Below are 8516 nucleotides of genomic sequence, written 5' to 3' on the forward strand. Positions count from 1 at the left end.
CTGGTTTGCCTGTCGTACTTGTGTAGGCGCAGCAGAACGACTCAGCTAGCCTGCCATCATTTGTTTCTACATTTATTGGATAGCATGTTTCTCTACCTGCTGGCTTAACTCCTATCAGGATTCCCGGTTCTAGTCAAAATGTGGGAACCACGTGGAGAAACTGGCTCGCTGTCTCCGCAGATCGGACATTCATTAGTTGGGTGTAGGGAGGATGGGATGGTGCTAATTCATTGACTAGTTATCCTAAGTGTCCCCTCCCCCTAAGACTTAGAGGGGCAGACTCGGTTTGTTTGATGTTAGCTACACTTTGAAACTCAGCGCTGTGCACACGTGGACATGGTGGGGCCCGAGGTGTAGATCCCTGTGTGTGTGAGCCCTTTAAAAACACCTAGTTTCCTCTCTCCAAGTTCCCTTGACCACCCAGACACCACCTCTAACCTTGCTGCCTGATGCTTTTGTTTAGTTTTGTTTTTAAATTGGGAGACAACAACCCCCTTCGAAATGATGGGTGTGAGAACTAACGAGGGTGCTGGTGCGGGCGTGTAGAGCCTCTGCTCGTCTGAAGGTGCCTCCGATTCAGGACTTGGAGTTGGACGGTGGGCGTCAGCCGTGTGCCGTGTGTATCCTGTCCCCGACTCCACACCACCCCGACGGCAGTCTACCGGTCCGTGGCTGGGTCTTCTTCCAACACAAAGGGACATTTCCACAGCATCAAATGGCAGGGACTTGTGTACGATTATCTGGTCAGCTGAGGCAAAAGAAAATAACCATTTGTCCAATTGTCCAAATGAGCTCTCTGGCCTGTCCTGAATGTTCAAGATAATTGTGTGGGCCCCCGTTTCAGCTCTGTAATCTGGCTAAAATGGATCATTTAAGAGAGACTCCACTCAACGCAACGCACATTTAAATCGGGCTTAGTTAAGATAGACCACTGGGTTTAGCGATTTCTGTTTGTCAACTGTTATGCTAAAATTGCTTTTTAGCTAATTGTCCAAATTCCGCCATTAGGAATCACTATTTCTCTCATTTTGTAGTTGTTGTAATGGAAGCAGAAGGGCTCTGGTTTGCATCATTTGGTCTCTTTTTCTCAGAGGAAGTGCTGAGGGAATCAAATGGTTGTTTTTGTTTTGTTTTTAAACTTGGTGTTCTGACTCGGCACCATAATAGACCTCCATTTTCATCAGCTGTCGGGGAAATAGAGCAGCCCCCCTTCTCCCCGCCAAACCTCCCCCTTTTCCAGATGGGGAAACTGAGAGCCGAGAGAGGGCTTGCCAAGGTCACAAGACTAGTGGAACCCACGGCGGGAACTAGAATCTTCGACTTCCCAATTTCCGGACCAGTACTGTTTCTGCTTATGCCCTTTTCATTGTTCATTTCTTTCCATAAAATTAAATGACCTTCTTCCAGAAAGATTTAATGGTCAAGATGTGATTTGGTAAAAGCTTCCTCAAGATTTTTTTTTTTTCTTATTACAAAGATTAGAGCAGACTGAGGCTAAGAGAGATTTGCAAAGAGCGGTATGTCATTACCCCGAGCTCAGTTTTTCGTGTAATTGGTGTGAAGAGCTGGCTGCCGATGACTAAGGCTGCCGCCCAGCAGACAATAATGCTGCTTTTGTGACATGCCTCGGTGTGCATACGTGTCCATCTGCGGTTGTCTGTATAAAAGGTGTACGTCTGCATAAAACGCTGACCAAGATGGATCGTGTCATGTTGACGTTGTAAATAATAAAAAATAGTCTCGAGCAGAACTGATTTTACAATTGCCTGAGAATGTAGCGCTTCATTTCCATGCTAGGCAGTGGCTAGAAATTGATTTTTTTAAATCCAATTAAGCCTCAAGGTTGGTTATCCATTTAAAAGGTCGGCTGAGTTAAACGATGACAGTACCTTCAGTTCATGCTAATAATTAAATTTACACAGGACTTCAACACTTACGTCGTGCCTCGTGGAGGCACCCGTCGTGTGTTTTTGCACAACAGTGGCAGGCGAAAGTCCCCGGCGAAGGTGCAGACACACAGCAGATCGTGCACCCTGACTTGCTAAGTCCCAGAGCTGGCTGCCATCCAGCCCTGTCACTCCTTCCCCTCGGACTGCCACAGCCCCCAACACCTGACAATGTACCCCTCCCACCTCTCCTCTCCCTGTTCTATGGCCCCAGGAGTACTGGAGGATAGAGAGTAGCCTCTCATTTAAAGGAAAGGAAAAAGAAAGAGGGGAACTCTTGGTATATACGCTACTTGGTTTCATGTGCTGCTGAATTTATAATGTAACAAATCAATCATGTTTTAAAAATAGTACTTTATAGTGCGTATTTACTACGTGTTCCCAACGTTTTAAGAAAAAGACTTCAGAATGTCTTTTTAGGGTTCTCATAGGTGATGTTTAAGTGTTACTGAACTTATGAAGATGTTAGGAGAACCACAGACCTGATTGGAATACTTTTTACTCTGTTTCGGTTATAATGTCACTCAAGTTTCATAAATCACCGAGAAGGGATAGGTGATCTGATTTCAAACCTAGCATTTTAACCTGCATTGTAATACACGCAAGGTTGCTCCTTCTTTGTGCTTCGCATCCATGACTAGGAACCGGCCCAAAATATGGAGCCTTCCAGAATCAGTGAGAAAAAAATACTGAATTTCCTTCTCATGGGCCTTAAAAAAAAACCCCAACAATTTCTGGTTAATTTTTCCCTCCCCCAGCCTTACCTCCACACTGCTCAGCTATACCAAAATCATCAGCAACAGATTCAGGATTCTTTTTTGCTTTTTAAGAGATCCACATTTAGATACGAAGATAGACGTGTTGCTTTACACAAGAGTGTTTCTGGAAAAAAAATGTGACTCAGGTTTTTAAAGACTGAGTCATTTTCAAGGCACTCGAGAAGCCTACTACTTCAGAGGATCCTATAAGGGAAGCTTTTCCTAAAGAAACGATTTCTTGATCAAAATAAACACGGACCCCTCATTTCGCTTTCCTATACATCTCCATTTTATATGCTGAGTTTGCTTCAAGGAATGTAGAACCACGATTGGTCTGTTAATGATTTCTCTCTTACTTCCTTCAGCCACCCCATCTCCAGGCTCCAGGTCTTCAATATGCCCTTGAAAACTTTTACAACCACAAAAATAATTTTGTTGGTGTTGAGAAGTAAATAGAAATTTAGTTCCTGAGACATGAGGGTCATTACTATCTGACACTCTCCCCTTCCTGGGAGAATAATTTAGGCTGCTAGCATGGCCAGGGAGCTCCGAGAGCAACTCATTCAGCCCTCATTTTATCGAGAAGCCCTGAAAACTGATGTTAAGAAGGAATGCTTACTGTTGTTAATAAATGATTCCACTAGTAACATTTTTATTAACACATTCTGTCATCCCCACTGATCCTGGAAGGTAAAAACGAACACAGGACTTGAGATGAGACTACAAAATGTGCTTTTAAAGCAAAGCACAAAAGATGACGTGCAATATGCTGTCTTTTATGTCAGATCCATGAATATATATAAGCTTTTTTTTTTTCCAAAAGGAAACAAGAAAGATAAACTAAAAAGTAATAAAAATGGTTACGGTGGGAGAATGTGGAAAGGGGTGGAAGGAACAGGAGATTTCTTTGAGCATTCCTTTTTACAGTTTCATCTCTTGAACCATACAAATGTTTTATGTGTTCAAAAACTGAAAATGTAAAAAAAAAAAAAAAAAACCTACAAAACAGCTGTAAAACAAAGAATGTTACCCATCATCCAGTTCTACCTACCGTACACCCTGAAAGGAATTCAGGGTGGAGAGCAGGAATGAGGCCCTCTGTGCTCTGGGAAAACAAGGAGAACAGGCCCTCAGATAGTTAGATATTTTCAGGAGAAAATTTCGTGAACCTAGATTCTTGTATCTTCCCATACTTAGAAAAGTGCTGAAATCTTGAACTGAGATATCTGTTCCTTGTGACTAATAGTAACCTTCTACCAAGACGTGTGCTTGATTGCACCTACCCCTTCTCCAATATCACCTATATACTGACACCTCCCCCCGCCCCACCTCTTTGGAGCAGTTCCTCAGAGCTCCTGGGCTAGAGTCCTCAGTGAGCCCCCAAATAGAACTGAACTCACGGCTCCCACATTGTGCATTTTTACTTCAGTTGACCCAGCAAACCCTTATGTTGAATACAAACAGAAACATAGGAATCTAGATGGACATCAGCTAGACAGACCACACAAACATGAAGTAAAATTTGAATATATCAGTGGGATACATTCTAAGAACATGAAGGAAGAAAGGAAGGAGGGAAGGAGGGAGGAAGGAAGGAAGGAATCTTGATGCGGTAGGTTTGTTGTCAGGAGTGGAGGCTATTTGGTGAGAGTTGTAGGAAAGAACAACTGAGTATCCCTATAAAACAAATTCTACTGCTGTCCTCTAAAAGGATTGGGAGCAATGACACCCAAGGAGCTGTGAGCACGCCTGGAATGCAGTTCTGGGTTTCTCAATAGGAAGCTCTTACTTTCTTACCAGCCATTCCCCCAACCAAAAGGCAACAGGGTTCCTTGGAGAAGTGGCTGGCTGTAGATGTGGGGCAAGGAAGGGACACTGTGAGCCCGGGGGTCATCTTATTGTTCCAGAAAGGAGAGAAGTACACAAAAACCGATAGGGACATGGGAAAGAGACACAGGAGCCTGCCTGCTGTGTTCTCATCGGCCTAAGTGGAGACGCTTGGAGCAGAGATGCTGAAAGGTACCCACTTACTTAACGTCCTCAGTGGGGGAAAGGCCGGCGTCCTGGGCTTGCAGCCACTTCAGTCGCCCAGGCCCTGTCTTGGGTTCAATGCTCTTCTGTCGCCATCTTGAAAAAGAGGCTCTGCATTTTCATTTCTGCCCTAGACCTCCACAGATGATGTTCTTCTTTACTCAAGAATACCAGGCAGCAAGTGTAGAAGGGATGAGATAGCTGGAAAATAACCGTGCTGCAACCAGTCCTCGATGCAGGCAGAGATCATTATTGGGTTTGAAAGCCATGGGGGAAAGGTTGTCAGGGAACAGAACGTTCTCATAGTCTCAGAGTGTCACTCTATGCATTATAAAGAGGAAGCTGATTTCCATTCTATTCGCTATAAAGGGGGAAGTGTACCTTTACCATGAAGAGATCTGGCCGACCCCGCTTAAACCAAGTTACCAACCTCGGCCAGTAAGGCGAGACAGCCTAGGTTATGTGCTTCCTGATGGGGCGCAGTGGGAAACACAATGTGCATTGTTGCCAAAAAGGTCTAACCCGAATCTAATCATAAGGAAACAATCAGAGGAATCCAGACTGTGGGCACCTTCTGTGAGACGCGTCAATGTCAGAAAAGACAAAGGCAGGGATTGTTCTGGATTAAAGGAGACCAAAGAGCCTTGACAACCAAGTAGAACGCCTGATCCTTACTTGGATTCTGGATTTAAAAAGAAAAGGCCATGAAGGACATTTTGGGGACAATTAAAGAAGTTTCAATGGGAACTGCATATTAGATGACAGAATGGCTTCTATGTTAAATTTCCATGGCTGTTGTCATCATGGGGGCTGGTGTCCCTGTTCCTAAGAGAGATGCACAGAGGCATTTAGGGTTAAGTGTGTGCAGCTAACTTTACATGATGCAGAGAAAAATACCTATATACACACCCATACACATCCACACACATATATATGAACCTAGGTGAAGGGCATACAAGCATTCATTGTACTGGTTTTTCAACTTTTCCGTAAGTTCATGCATTTTTTTCAAAAAAGTGTTTAGGGAAATGTGATTTTTATGGCAATTAGTTAATTTTCAATCCTTGAGGGAACGTACAAATCTTCTAATTGGCATGTCTGACGCAGTTATTTACAAAATGTAACTGGGAGGCTCCCTGAGGTCCAGGCGTGGTGATGGAGGGCACACGCTGGACACAGGCAGCCTCCAGGGAGGTCATGCACGGGTCACCCGCCCCCTTTCTTGGATGGGGGCTCACTTCCAGGCCAGCTGCCCCATGGAGGGAGGTGGCTGGAGCTGAGCCTTCCTCTGCATCCTCTGGGCACAGGAAGCAGCAGGTCATTCTCAACCAGGAACAAGCCCTCCCTCGATTTCACGTTGGTCCTGACTGAGGCCCGTCCACTGGCTTTCAGTGGCCCGCAAGGTCAAGTCCAAAGGCCAGGGCTCAGCACACATCTCACGCACACTTTATATGTGCAGCCACGGGAGCCATGGTGGTTCCAGAATGGCCCGTGCCCGTTGGTTAGTAGTACTTTGGGTCTTCGTGTGAACGATTCCCTTGTCAGGGATCAGACTGCCTGGCACAGCTGCCCTCAAGACCCAGCTCAAGTATCTCATCCAAACTCAGTCTTCTCCCAGTGACTGGATTTCTTGGTTTTACTGCTGTGTTTGTTCCTTCACCCCTGGGCGCGCGCGTGCACACACACGCACACACACACGCACACACACTGCTGCACATCCCCAAAGCCTGACCTGGCCTGAAGCTCTTCAGAACTGGTACTCATATATTTTGATTTTATATAGGTAAACTCTGGCATGAAATTAACACAGAAATGCACATTTCATACACCGAGAGCCATCTTACGTGATATGACTTAAGAAATATGTTCTAGTATGTGACCTGTACCAAAAAACTTCCTAATATGTCCTGGGAACTTTATTCTGATTTCTTCCAGAAGTTTTTAGTCTTTTCCTCAACTCCTAAATTAAAAGTCTGAAGACCCAGTTGAGTTTGGAACGAGTTTGAAGTCATCAAAAACATGAGTTACTTCTTGGGTTGCATTAAGAGCCTGGTAAGTTGTTTTAAATTTTCATTTTTTAAGAAAATTAAATTGAGGTGAATTTTTCATTGACAGTGAAATATATACTAAGCTCTGGATTAATACCTTCATAAAAATTTATCTAAACAAAGTGGGGCCTGTCTTATTTATGTTGAAGTCTGCAAAGTCTGCAGTGAAAAGGGGCAAGTACTTTCCTGGAATATAGTTATATCTGTCACAAGCGGCATCTTGAGGAAATTGGCAGGCGTTTGAAGTGGAATAATTCCTTAGTGTTCTGTTTAGTTTGGATTTCTTCGATTCAGGGGTGGCTTAAGACCAGAATCAGAAATATCTGCTTCTAACAAGCATCTAACATTTTCTCTTGCTTTGTGTACATAAGTGTTCAATAAATGTCAGTTGCATTGAATCATCTTGTTCACCCTTTCTTGGGGCCATCGGGGTTATTCAGTCTATTCTTAAATATGGAAGAATTCTAAAGGGAAAGATGGTCTACCAGCAGTTTCTCTGCCCCCCTCCCGCCCCCCAACTCCCTGTACACAAACACTGCCAGATCGGGCTTTCTGAAATGCGGCTTGGATCCTCCCTCAGTTTGCAAAAGTCTGTGGATTGAATCAAAGACTCCCTGGTCCCCCTGACCCCGCTCCTTCCCTCGTCTCTGGCAACCTGTTGCTCTTACACTCTGGTTTCAGAGCCCCGTGGACACGGGGTCCGTGCCTCCCCCGTCCCGTCCCATCCCGTCCCGTTAGCCTGCGCAAGTCCTAGTTCATCCATCAGGGCAGGGCTTAACGTCCCTCACCTTCCAGGAAGCCCTCCCCCCCGCCCCCAAGTGCCCCACACGCCTGTCTGCAGCATATTTGCAAACAGAAGAAAGAGTGATAGATCTTCATACATGCTCTTCATACCCTTTACAAATGTGTGAAAACATTCAGCTGCTGTAAAATCTTTTGAGGAAAACAAGATCCAATTAGCGCCGACTTTTGTGTCGGGAAAGCTGAGGGTTTCGAAGGAATTCCTTTCACTCAGTCAGAAACTGACCGCTGCTCTGTGCCAGGCCCTGAAGAAAAAGGCTCTAGTCCGTGGGATGCGTGGGGCCGTCTGCCCTGTGCCAGGGACCACGGCCAGCCGAGGGGCAGACGTGGAGGGAGCAGACAGGGAAGATGGGAGTGTGGCTCGTGCGTGGGTGGTGCGAGTCACAAGTCAGGGAGTCAGGGACACGCTGGGAGGTCAGCAGCCGTGGTGCTTGGCTGCCACACTAGAGAGTTGGCTCTGCTGCTTTTTAAGGTTGGTGATGAAGAGAAAACTCTAAAATATAAGAGGACTGGTGCATGGAACTAGATGAGGTAGCAGAGAGGGGTGCCCACCAAAGGCCCTCGAGCAATCAGGATGTGCACGGGATGGAGTGACAGGTGTTTATTTTTAAATGACTCCTGGTAGAGCTTCCTCAACTGGGTCCCCACGCCCGGACCCTCGTACCTGAGCCGCAGCGGAAGCCAGGCACCCTCACCATCCGCCGGGCGACCCCCCCACCCTCTGGGGGCCCCTCCACTAGCCTTCCCTCCTCAGAGAGGGGTGGGCTCAGGGGTCTTGTAAGCCACTGGCTGTCTCTCCTCTCTCCCTAAGCGGGGTGGGAGGCCGCAGGGACAGCTTCTCGCAAAGGGCTGGGCTGGTGAGGTGACGCCTGGCTTCCTAAGTGGCCATCCCAGAAGCAGCAGCCTGAATGGACACCCCGTCCCCGGTGCCC

Source organism: Balaenoptera acutorostrata, chromosome 15 (genome assembly GCF_949987535.1).
Source record: "Balaenoptera acutorostrata chromosome 15, mBalAcu1.1, whole genome shotgun sequence".
NCBI lineage: Eukaryota > Metazoa > Chordata > Mammalia > Artiodactyla > Balaenopteridae > Balaenoptera > Balaenoptera acutorostrata.